Source organism: Palaemon carinicauda, chromosome 12 (assembly GCF_036898095.1).
Source record: "Palaemon carinicauda isolate YSFRI2023 chromosome 12, ASM3689809v2, whole genome shotgun sequence".
Classification (NCBI taxonomy): domain Eukaryota; kingdom Metazoa; phylum Arthropoda; class Malacostraca; order Decapoda; family Palaemonidae; genus Palaemon; species Palaemon carinicauda.
This window is the reverse complement of record NC_090736.1, coordinates 105,035,450-105,047,949: the sequence shown is the minus strand read 5'-3', so window position 1 is coordinate 105,047,949 and position 12,500 is coordinate 105,035,450.

Here is a 12,500-nt window from a genome sequence, read left to right as displayed (position 1 = left end):
TTCAACCTGCCGCAGACGGCTCTCCTCGTGAGGTGAACCTACTTTGTGCCCTTTGGATACGCCGTTTACCTGAACCTGTACGCGCTGACAAACCCGATGTCGATAGTTTACCCATAAAGGACTTGATGACCAAAGCCGACGCCCTTATGGACAGCTACTTCAAGACCTCCATCAACGACTCGACCCCTGACGACGAGGATGCCTATTCAACGTCAACCGAAGCTGACATGAATGCGTAGGACATACACGTCTACCCCGTGACGTGCCGAAGCGCCCCAACGAAAGACTTCTACAGCCACTTACTACCTCCCATCCGCCGCAGTTTTGCTACTACCACTTCAGATTCGGGACAACCGCGAAGAAATGTGCCAAGGATTGTCAGTGGCCAAAAAACGTGTAAGTAGGCCATCGCTTGTGGCGGTGGCCTCCCATGTTTCTAATCTTTTCTTTTCACAGGATGCAGGAACGGGCGTGCGATTTTTAGTAGACACGGGTGCTTGTTGTTCTCTTTTGCCAAGGAAAATCTTCAAGGCACGACTTAGTCTGTCTACATCTGCCGACATCTGCTTGATAGCTGCCAACGGATCTGCGATACCCAGCTACGGTTACAAGAACCTCACATTATCATTCGGAAACAGTAAATTCAATTGGAAGTTTCTTGTTGCTGACGTCACAATGCCAATCCTCGGTGCGGATTTCCTCTCTTATTTCCACCTTCTGGTCGATGTCGCCCACCGACGATTGGTCAACGCAGACTCGTACTTGTTGACACCTCTTCAACCCACCCCTCTAACCTCGCTCTCCACATCAGCGCACCCACGGATGACTACGCCCACCTCCTCACGTCGTACCCGGAAGTTTTCCGTCCAGAACTTCGCCAAACGCCCACGGTTCCTGCCAAGCACGGTATTTATCACCATATCAAGACGACGGAACCCCCAGTCTTCGCAAAATTCAGACGTCTGGCACCGGAACGATTGGCAGCCGCCAAACAGACGTTCGCCGAAATGGAGAAAATGGGCCTTTGCCAAAAGGCCTCCAGCCCATGGTCGTCACCCCTACACATCGTTCTGAAGAAAGACGGCTCCCTCCGTCCGTGCGAGGATTACAGGCGCTTGAACATGCAAACAGAACCGGATCACTACCCCCTCCCAAACATTGCCGACGTGACCTCCTACCTGCACAAAGCGAAGGTTTTCTCTACGCTCAACCTCCTGAAGGGGTATTATCAGGTGCCCATGAACCCAGAAGACATCCCCAAGACCGCCATCACCACTCCGTTTGGCACATACAACTTCAATTACTCCTGTTATAGCTTTCGTAATGCTGGGGCCATGTTTTAACGTCTCATGGATGGCATATTAGGGGACCTCCCTTTCTGTGTATGTTATGTGGATGGCATACTTGTGTTCTCCTCCTCAAAAGAGAAACACCTCCGTCACCTGCGCATCGTGCTCGACCGCCTGCAACAAAACGGCCTTATAGTCCGGTACGACAGGTGTACCTTTGGCGCCAACGAAGTGTCGTTCTTAAGGCACCGTATCACTCCTGAAGGAGTCCATCCCCTCCCTGAGAAGGTAGCAGCCGTTCAGAACTTCCCCACGCCCTCGACCGTCAAAGCTCTGCAGGAATTCTTGGGCATGATCAACTATTATCACCGTTATCTGCCAGCCATTGCCGCCACTCTTGCTCCCCTCTACGCCTCCCTCAAGGGCAAGCCTAAGGACCTGAAGTGGGGTCCCCTTCAAGAAGCAGCCTTCTGCAATGCAAAGAAGGCCCTATCAACTGCTGCGGCTCTCACTTTTCCTATCGCACACGCCCCTCTCCTTCTCTCCACCGATGCCAGCGACGTCGCTATTGGGGCAGTACTCGAGCAGGTGGTCAAAGGCTCGCCCCGCCCATTGGCCTTCTTCAGCAGAAAACTGTCCAAGGCAGAATCGGGTTATTCTACCTTCGATCGAGAATTGCTGGCGGTGCACTTAGCTGTCCGTCACTTTCACCATTTCTTAGAAGGTACACCCTTCGTTATTCGCACAGACCACATGCATCTGGTCACGCCTTCACTCGACAGTCTGACGCCTGGTCAGCCCGTCAATGCCGACATCTCTCCGCCGTGGCTGAATACAATTGCACCCTCCAATACATCCCTGGGAAAATGAATCCCGTTGCCGATGGCCTGTCAAGAAACACGTTGGCTGCCGTTCAACTGGGATTGGATTACAACTCCCTGGCTGAAGCCCAACGACAAGATCCAGAGTATCAAGCTTGTAGGACATCCTGCACGTCCCTCCGTTGGGAAGATTTTCCCCTCGAAGACTCCAACACCACCCTCCTCTGTGACGTCAGTACTGGTAGACCGCGACCTTGGATTCCTGCTCCCATGCGCCTACAGGTGTTTGATTTCATTCACGGCCTTTCACATCCCTCGTGCCGTTCTACTGCACAGCTGCTGAAGGCAAAGTTCATTTGGCACAGCATTTCTAAGGATGCTAAGGATTGGGTCTGCGCCTGTACTTCTTGCCAAACTTCCAAAGTACATCGACACACGGATTCAGGAGTGGGCACCTTTCCTCAGCCTCAGCGTCGTTTCACACGCATTCACGTCGACGTTGTAGGCCCCCTACCCACATCACAAGGACATCGTCACCTGTTTACCGTCATCGACCGCTCCACTCGTTAGCCTGAAGCCATTCCCATGGAAACTGCAACGTCCGCCTCATGTACATCTGCCTTACTCTCTGGATGGATTTGAAGATTCGGTATCCCTGAGCATATTACTTCTGACAGGGGAACCACTTTCACCTCTCAATTGTGGACGTCATTAGCGAATCTCCTGGGCATCACCCTACATCAGGCAATGGCCTACAACCCCGCTGCCAATGGAATGGTTGAACGTTTTCATCGCACCCTCAAAGCAGCTTTGATGTCCCGCTGCAAGGATTGCAACTGGTTTACTCAGCTTCCCTGGGTCTTCCTGGGCCTAAGGACCACTCCTAAAGACGCCCTCGACGTCTCGGCAGCTGAAAGGTGTATGGCGACTCGTTGGACGTCCCTGCCGAATTTTTTCTTTCTGCAACCTCCTCCGACGATCTCCAGCGCATACGTCACGTCGTGGGAAAATTTACTCCGTGCCGCCAGACTTACAAGCCCCCAGCGAAGTATCACATACCAACGGACTTGCACCCTGCAACGCACGTCTTCCTGCTCAACAACACTTGAAAGCAACCACTAACGCCCCCTTACACGGGCCCTTTCCTTATGATCCGACGCAGTCCAAAAGCATTCCTACTAAACATTCGGGGCGAAGAAGACTGGGTCTCCATTGATCGTCTAAAACCTGCTTATCTTCTGCCAGATGACCCTCCTACAGTTCGCCTCTCTAGATCAGGGAGCCCTATTTAACATGTACAGTATGTCATTTTTAGGGGGGGAGCCATGTACCAACTGTGTGTCACACAATTGTACATAATTATTTTGTATATATTATGCTTGTATCTGCGCTCTTCCCTCGCACTAAAAAGAACCTGAATGATCATGTCTCCGTTTTTCTCTGTAACATTGTCTGTCTCTCGAACAGGTCAAGTCCTGTTGCCTTGAGGTTTTGTATATTAAGAAGAGTGTTCCTTAATAAACAAGTCAGTTGATTGCATCATGCCTTTGAGTTCACAACCCTCATTCGGCTCCGTCACACATCAGAGAAAGAGGGGGAGACATGCACCTTTCATATATGAGTTCTATTAAAATCCGCTTCCGTGTCCAGGGCCGAAAATTTGGCTGATTTTCAAAATTCCTCAATTCTATAAAAGGTCTGACTATTTTTAATGACTTACTATCGTATCCAGAGGCCGTGTAATAGTGTTGTTTTTAAATAACTCCTAAAATAACTGATGGATTTCCATGATATCAAAGCAGGGAGCGCTTCATACAATGGCCTAATTTTGGGAAATACTGTGCATTGCCGATTACGTTTCATTAACTTTTTTACTTAAGAAAATGAGGCTAAAGCCAGTCTTAGCCACCCACACATTCACAAAAGTGATGACGTTCCTCAGTGACGTTGTTATAACGTTTCTTCCCCTGTAGGCTACCTCCCATCCCCCGAATTATTAAATGCCTGTTCAACTCCGTAGATAATTGTCATATGACCTACCACAAGCAATATGAAATTCTTTGTCAGTAAAAGTTCAGCATACCTGGTAATGTGATTCGTGACTTTAGACTTTACCTAAACACAAGACCAACGTTTTGTATGTTACCCACTCACTTACATTGAAGATCACGAATAAGACTTATGACAGGAGAAGAAAGAAGCTATGCTAACCCTACACTTCGCACTTCAAGCGAGTGTTGGTAAAGCAATAGAAATATAGTTTCCTTTAGGTTAAGCCGTAGGACTCATTCTTCCATACAACACAGGTTACTCGATACATCAATTGCCAGGAAGAAAATGACAGAGAGCATTGTTTGATATAATTTATCATATCAATTTCACCAGAGAGAGTAGCTTGAATTCCTTAGAAGGTAGACTTCTAAAAGAGGTTTCATATAAGGGCATTGACATCGGCCATTTGATAAATTTTGAAATCACACACACACATATATATATATATATATATATATATATATATATATATATATATATATATATATATATATATATATATATATATATATATATATATGTGTGTGTGTTATGTATATATATATATATATATATATATATATATATATATATATATATATATATATATATATATATATATATATATATATATATATATTTTTGGGCTCAAGCCATGTCGTCCTGATGGAAGTTCCTATAGTGTAGCTTCCTAGGGTATATTACAATTACGGCGATATTCCCAGAGAATTTACCTTAAGGTATCAGAATTCTAACTCCTGTAGTGAATATCCCTCGTGAAAGGGATATCGCGACATATCAGAGGACGTATTCTTGACACGCCACATGGCAATCTGCACCAAGACAGAGAAACGAATTCGGGAAAGAAAAAGGGGGAGCCGCTCCCAAGGCTCCTTATCTCCCGTTTCGTAAGCGTGCCTGGCTCCAATCCTGGCGCCATCTGTATTCCTTTTTGCGTAGCTTAACAACTCGGTGCTTTTTCCTGTGTTTCTCGCAAATCTTGGATTTATTCTGCTTTTCATGGCTTCTCCGTCTTCGTCGGCCTCTGATAAGTTGAGTACCATGTCTTTTATGTATAAATGTAGGCTCTTGGTGAATTTTTGAGTGATTAATAGGTTTAATCTTTGTTACAAGAGCCGTAGCCTACCGGAGGTGTCATGGACGCTGTCGCTCACTAGGTATAAGTTTAGTTAGTCAGAGCGACATTCCCGGTTGTTTTGCTTTAATAAATTTTAGCTATTTAGCATTACATAGGATTTCCTTTCGTGCTTAGTATTATTTTGGCGAAGTATTCGCCATTCTGGCCTACGCTAGGCCATGTATCCTAGTCGTTTGGTCCTAGTACTTCATGCATGATTTTGGTTTTTCCGAGTGTACTAAAAATTTTATTGAAGCTTTAGGCTATGTTTTATACATTTAAGATTGTGTGGAATATTTCCAAGATAGTATACGAGTGAGTTTCGGTTATTTAGGTAATCGATTCTCTTGGTGCCTAGGCTAAGTTGCTTATGGAGCCTTAGTATACTTTCTCATACTCCCCGGTTGCTTTCTTTTCTTCGGAGAAGGTATGCAATCCCTTTCCCTCTGTTTAAGCCTTGGGCTTATCCCTAAGTGGTTTTTTCCGAATTAATTTTCGATAAAACTATACTGGGGTGTTACTGTACCTTCCTGTTCCAGTAAGTCTGGTTCAAAGAGGGACAGAACAACAGAGTTTTTTAGTCTGAGTCTGTGTTTGTCTGGCTTGGGGTAGAGTCTCCCTCGCTGGCCTGACACAGACAAAGGTGGCTTAGCCTCCTTAGGTCACTACCGAAGGTTTCAGTGGATATGATTCCTTCTTTTGTGATCTACCAGACTAGTCCTTGTTGCTGTTCTCGGGGGAGGATAAGTTTCTTTCCCTGGGAATAGTAACACCTTCCTTGCTTTGGTGCTCTGGGAGCTGGCAAGTATTGCTGGCTTCCCCCCTTGGATCTCCCTTAGGCTGAGATAAGTTTTTTGGCTGCGGGTGATCCGTCACTAAAGCAAGGTTGGTAGGACCCTCTTTTGTCCCTTCCCCCTCTATCTCCGTAATGGCCTAGCCATTACAGTATTGGAGGTAGTGTACACTCTTATCCCGGCATCCATCCTATTTTTCTTCTAGTGCTGTACCCGACCCGGCTGCCGGCCTCATAGGCCGGCAGCCGGTGGGTGTAGTCCTCTGGTTCTTTTGCTGCCGGCTGGATTCGGTTCTGTACCTTTGCCGACCGGCTAATGTCAGCCCTTGTCTGCCGGTCACCAAGAGTGTGGCCGGCAGCTGGGTACTACCTTGTGTAGTTGCCGGCCGGCAGCCATTGCCGGACGACATTGGCTGTTGCTGGCTGGCAATTGCTGCCAGCCAGCACATGCATTTGAACCAGAGTTCTGCCGCCTTATAGCTGTTAAGTAGTATACTTTAAAGCTAGTTATGGTGTGTGCCGGCCGGCACGTATCCTCCTATACTGTACTAGTATTCTTCAGTATAACATATACAGTAAGAAGAAAACTATAGTATGGGTTTTGGTACAGCACTGTGTGTTCTAACACTTTTGTGTTTTCTTGCACAGTCCTTTGCTGTTGCCCTACAGATAGGAAAGTGAGTTCTTTCCTGTCTATTATCCAGGATTTTAAAATTCATAGCTTAGGTGTGAGCTTCACCTGTTTCCTCTGGAAACTTTGCATTGGTTACTCTAGAAGAGATTAACCATTTGATTTTATTATCTGGAAGGCTGCAACAATGGGTTGTGAGGGAAACACAAGTGTGTGTCTTTCCTTTATGAATTGTTATGCTATACTATTCATATCCAGTGATACATAGTTCACTTGATACTCATGGAAATGTCTTCTCTTTACAGGAGGACCCTCCGAAGTGCGGAAATGTTTTCTGCAACGTCCGCAGCAAGAACGTCTGCGGACATGAGTTTTGTAGGAGACACGCAGCATGCGCTGTCTCCAAGGATGATCTCCAGTATTGGGACCCTCAGGTATGTACTGTGTGCACTAACCTGATTACTTAGGCCTTTGATTCCCCTAGGACGGCGGAATCAAGGGATATAGCAAGGGAGAAGCTTCGTACCTGGGTAAGGGGCTTCCAAAAGAACACCTCTGGACCTTATCTTCCAAGTGAGAAGATGAGGGCGTATCTTTTCCCTAGGGCATCAGCTGATGCAGTGATTCCCCAGCCTCAAGAGGAGATCCCCCAAAGTCAGATCCAGGTGGATGCTGAAGTCCAGTTAAATGACAGGATGTCTGACGTGGACGAGCGTTTGGAAGAAGACCTCCTGGCAGAAGGCCAGGATGAAGTTCAAGCCCCGGATGTCGTAGAGGAAGAGGTCGACGAGGTGTCGGCTACTCCGGTTCAGATTCCGGAGCCTATTCCCTCAACATCGGCCGGTCTCCCAGTAGAGCTGGGACAGGCCCTCTCTTCGATTGTTGGAATGATCCAACAAATGCAGAAGGAGAATCAGGAGAAGGCGGCTGCTATGGAACTGCGGATGCAGTGCCTTGCAGAATCACATGGGCCCCAGAAAAGGCTCAATATGAAAGACCTTCCCTTGTGCTCAGATGCTAACCCATGGAGGTATGCTGAGCACATTCCGATGACGACTGGAAAGATCGTCATCTCGGATAAACTGGGCTCAGTTCCCCTAGAGGAGGTGGAATTCTGGCCCAGCAAGGCATCATATCCGGACTGTTATGTCCGGCTGAGAAAGGAACCAGCTTCAAAGGAAGAGACAGAGCCGAAGGAGGTCATAGTGATGGACCATGCTAAGGCTCAAGCTCTACTTTCATCCTCGATGAAGGAGAGGGGCTTCTCTAACTCGAAGGTAGCTGCATTGAGCAAGAAGCTCCCTTCCTCTGTGTCCTCTCCTGCTAGAGCCTTCCCCTTTTTACAGAAGGGGTTTGTGGCTGATCTAAAAGCAGTCGAGGCCGGGAAGCCTTGCCCCTTCCTGGAGGAGTGTAAACCTTTGTCGCTGGCCCTGCCTATGGACCACAAAGACTGGAAGGACGTCCATCTGACGTTCTCAGTGGGAAAGTTGGAGGCTGATATTGCCGGACGGCAATTCGGCGAGGACCTCCCTAAGCTGTCTGACTTTCTTGTGCGAAGAGAGTTCGAGACAAAAGAAAGACTGGCTGCCTCAATGTCTCTTCAGACTACTCTTGAGACGATGGCAAGTGACCCCAAGGTCCATGAAATGTTCATGGTGGTGGCTAAGACTCACCTGGCCACGGTGATGAAGGACCTTTATGGCTTCGTCAAGGCGAGGAGAGCTTGTAGGGAGTTCGTGTTCACCGGGGCTACGGTGAGGCATGAGCCAAGGAAATTAATCTCCTCCAACATTTGGGAAAAAGACCTTTTCCCTACCGATGTGGTCAAAGAAGTTGTTGATAAGGCCGCCGTGGAGAATAGAAACCTTCTCCAGAAATGGGGCCTGGCTGAGGGTCCTCAACCAAAGAGGAAGAATTTGAGGACTAGGCTACCGTCTCGGCCAGCCAAGCCCTCTAGACAGCAACAGCAACTGCAATTGCCATTACCTCCAGTGCCCCAAATGGTAGCAAAAACCCCGACCACTTTTCAGTGGGTACCCCAAGCTGTGCCGACTCAGTTCACGGCATTCACCCCAACGTTCGAAGGACAGTCTTCTTCCTTTCGAGCAAAGCCTAGAGGAGCAGCCAGAGGTGGTCGTGGTCAGGGAGTCAAGACCTCAGGACGGCAGTCCAAGTGAAATGAGGCAAGACCTCAGGACGGCAGTCCAAGTGAAATGATACCGGTAGGAGGGAGGGATCGATGGACCTTCGATCCCTGGGCCCACAGCCTACTCAAGAAAGGACTGGGCTGGAGCTGGTACAGCACTCCACCCCCGTGCCTTCGGTTTTTCCAACACTCCACCCCCGTTCTGGAGGAGTACGTTCAAGAACTGTTGGAGAAAAATGTGATCCGAAAGGTGATTTCCATCAAATTCCAAGGGAGGCTGTTTTGTGTTCCCAAGAAAGACTCGCAAAAGCTCAGAGTCATTCTGGACTTGTCGCCACTCAACAAGTTCATAGTGAATTGCAAATTCAAAATGCTAACACTGCAACACATAAGGACCTTACTGCCCAAGAGGGCATACTCAGTCTCTATAGACTTGTCAGACGCCTATTGGCACATTCCAATCAGCCGTCGACTCTCCCCCTACCTAGGGTTCAGGCTACAACGGAGACTATACGCCTTCAGAGCCATGCCATTCGGGCTAAACATAGCCCCAAGGATTTTCACGAAGCTTGCGAGCGCAGCTCTCAAACAATTACGCCTAAAAGGAATTCAGGTAGTAGCCTACCTGGACGACTGGCTGGTGTGGGCAGCATCCGAGACAGAATGCTTGCAAGCTTCCAGTCAAGTGATCCAGTTCCTAGAGTACCTAGGCTTCAAGATCAACAGAAAAGAGTCTCGACTTTCTCCATCTCAAAAGTTCCAGTGGCTGGGAATCTACTGGGCCTTTTGTTACACCGTTTCTCCATCCCATCGAAGAAAAGGAAGGAGATAGCGGGTTCTGTCAAGAGACTTCTAGATTCCGAAAGGACATCAAGACGCGAACAGGAGAGGGAACTAGGCTCTCTCCAGTTTGCTTCGGTGACAGACCCAGTGCTAAGAGCACAGCTAAAGGATGCAACCGGAGTTTGGAGAAGGTATGCATCAAACACGCAAAGAGATCTGAGAAAACCAGTGCCGCCTCGGCTACGTACTCTTCTCAGGCCTTCGTCCCAAGCCAGACATCTAAAGAAGTCGGTTCTTCTTCAGCCACCTCCCCCGTCGGTGACGATTCACTCAGACGCCTCAAAGGAGGGATGGGGAGGTCACTCTCATCGGAAAAAAGTCCAGAGGACTTGGTCCAAGCTATTCAGGACCTTTCACATAAACTTTCTAGAAGCTATGGCAGTGCTCCTTACCTTAAAGAAAGTCTCCTCGCGTCACTCGATCCACATAACATTGGTGATGGACAGCGAGGTAGATGTGAGATGCTTGAATCGACAAGGGTCGAGGTCACCACCTCTCAACCAGGTGATGTTGGCCATTTTACGATTGGCGGAAAAGAAGAAGTGGTACCTGTCGGCAGTTCACCTTCAAGGAGTCCGCAACGTGACAGCGGACTCTCTATCCAGGTTCACACCGATAGAGTCGGAATGGTCCTTAGACGCAGGATCATTTTCCTTCATTCTGAATCAAGTCCCAGAACTGCAGATAGACCTCTTTGCGACGAAAGACAACAAGAAGTTGCCCCTGTACGTGTCCCCGTACGAGGACCCCTTAGCGGAAGCAGTGGACGCGATGTCCCTCGACTGGAACAGATGGTCCAGGATTTATCTGTTCCCCCCTCACAACCTTCTGTTGAGGGTCCTCAACAAACTGAGATCCTTGAAGGGGGTAGCGGCAATAGTGGCCCACAAGTGGCCGAACAGCCTGTGGTTCCCCTTGGCGTTGGAACTACAGCTGAAGTTTTTGCCGCTACCACATCCAGTTCTGACCCAGCTAGTCCAGAAGTCGACTGTCTGCGCTTCATTACAGAAAACCCGGACCCTGCAGCTCATGATTTTCTCTCCCTTGTGGTGAGAAAGCGTTTCGGGATTTCGAAAGCCAGCATAGACTTCCTGGAGGAATATAAGTGCAAATCTACTAGAAGGCAATATGAGTCATCTTGGAGAAAATGGGTGGCCTTTGTCAAGGCGAAGAGTCCGCAGGAGATCTCGACAGACTTCTGCTTATCTTTCTTCATCCACCTCCATGGTCAAGGGTTGGCAGCTAACACGATTTCAGTGTGTAAGTCTGCTTTGACGAGACCCATTCTATATGCCTTCCAGGTCGACCTAGGTAACGAGATCTTTAATAAAGTTCCGAAAGCCTGCGCTAGGCTCAGACCTTCAGCACCTCCAAACCCCATTTCATGGTCTTTAGACAAAGTTCTTCATTTCGCTTCTCTATTGAGCAATGAAGAATGTGTGTTAAAGGATTTGACACAAAAAGTTATTTTCCTATTTTCACTCGCGTCCGGGGCCAGGGTTAGTGAGATCGTAGCCCTCTCGAGAGAGGCAGGTCGTGTTCAGTTCCTGGATGGGGGGGAAGTGAACCTGTTTCCGGATCCTACGTTTCTCGCCAAGAATGAGTTACCCACCAACAGGTGGGGTCCCTGGAGAATCTGCCCTCTGAAAGAAGATGCATCTCTATGTCCAGTAGAATGCCTAAAGGTCTATCTTCGTAGAACTTCAGACTTCAAGGGTGGTCAACTATTCAGGGGAGAAACATCAGGCTCAAATTTATCTCTGAATCAACTCAGAGCGAAAATCACATATTTTATTCGCAGAGCGGATCCTGACAGTACACCCGCAGGTCACGATCCGAGGAAAGTTGCCTCATCCTTAAATTTCTTTAATTGTATGGACTTTGAACATCTCCGTTCATACACTGGCTGGAAGTCTTCCAGAGTGTTCTCTCGCCACTATGCGAAGCAAGTAGAGGAACTAAAGAGATCTGTGGTAGCAGTGGGTCGTGTTGTTAACCCTACTGTTTAACTCTAAGAGGAACAGTGGTCTTAATTGGGACGATTAAGTCCAGGGTGAGTGTGTAGGTACATACTGTACTACAAACTAAATGAGGGCACCGAGTGCCCACATAGACTGTTCTTTTTCCAAAGGTGAATCTAGCATAAGTGCAGACATGTGTGCCGAGCGTTTCTAACGCTAATGTGATTGATTTGTAATACAGACTTTTATGACTTGATACCTCGGTATCTTAAAAAAGTGGCATTTGATGTTTTTTTCTTTCAGATAAACAAGTTCTGTTTACTATCATACTTATGCTTAAAGTTTTGGGTTATTCTCTTTATATATATATATATATATATATATATATATATATATATATATATATATATATATATATATATATATATATATATATATATATATATATATATATATATATATATATATATATATATATATATATATATATGTTGTTAACCTGTCTATTTATTGTCTGTCAATAAACTTGTTCTTGAGAACCTTGCGTCTCTTTCACCTGTGTCAATTTATTGGTATAATTGAGCATTTATTCTATGTACCTTATCTGGGATAATTCTAATAGAATTGTTCTTTTATGCAAGCTATGTTGCATTGGTTTATGATTCCCTTAACGGGAGGACTCTGTCCCATAAAGGGACGAGGGCAGTTATACTAGTTTCTTCCTATGCGGATATAAACCTTTGTCCAATACAAGTATTGTGCGGATTACTGGTCGATATTTCATATTGACGCAGTGGTTCTTTACAAACTATGCTTTACTTAATATAGGGTGAGACCACTATATTAG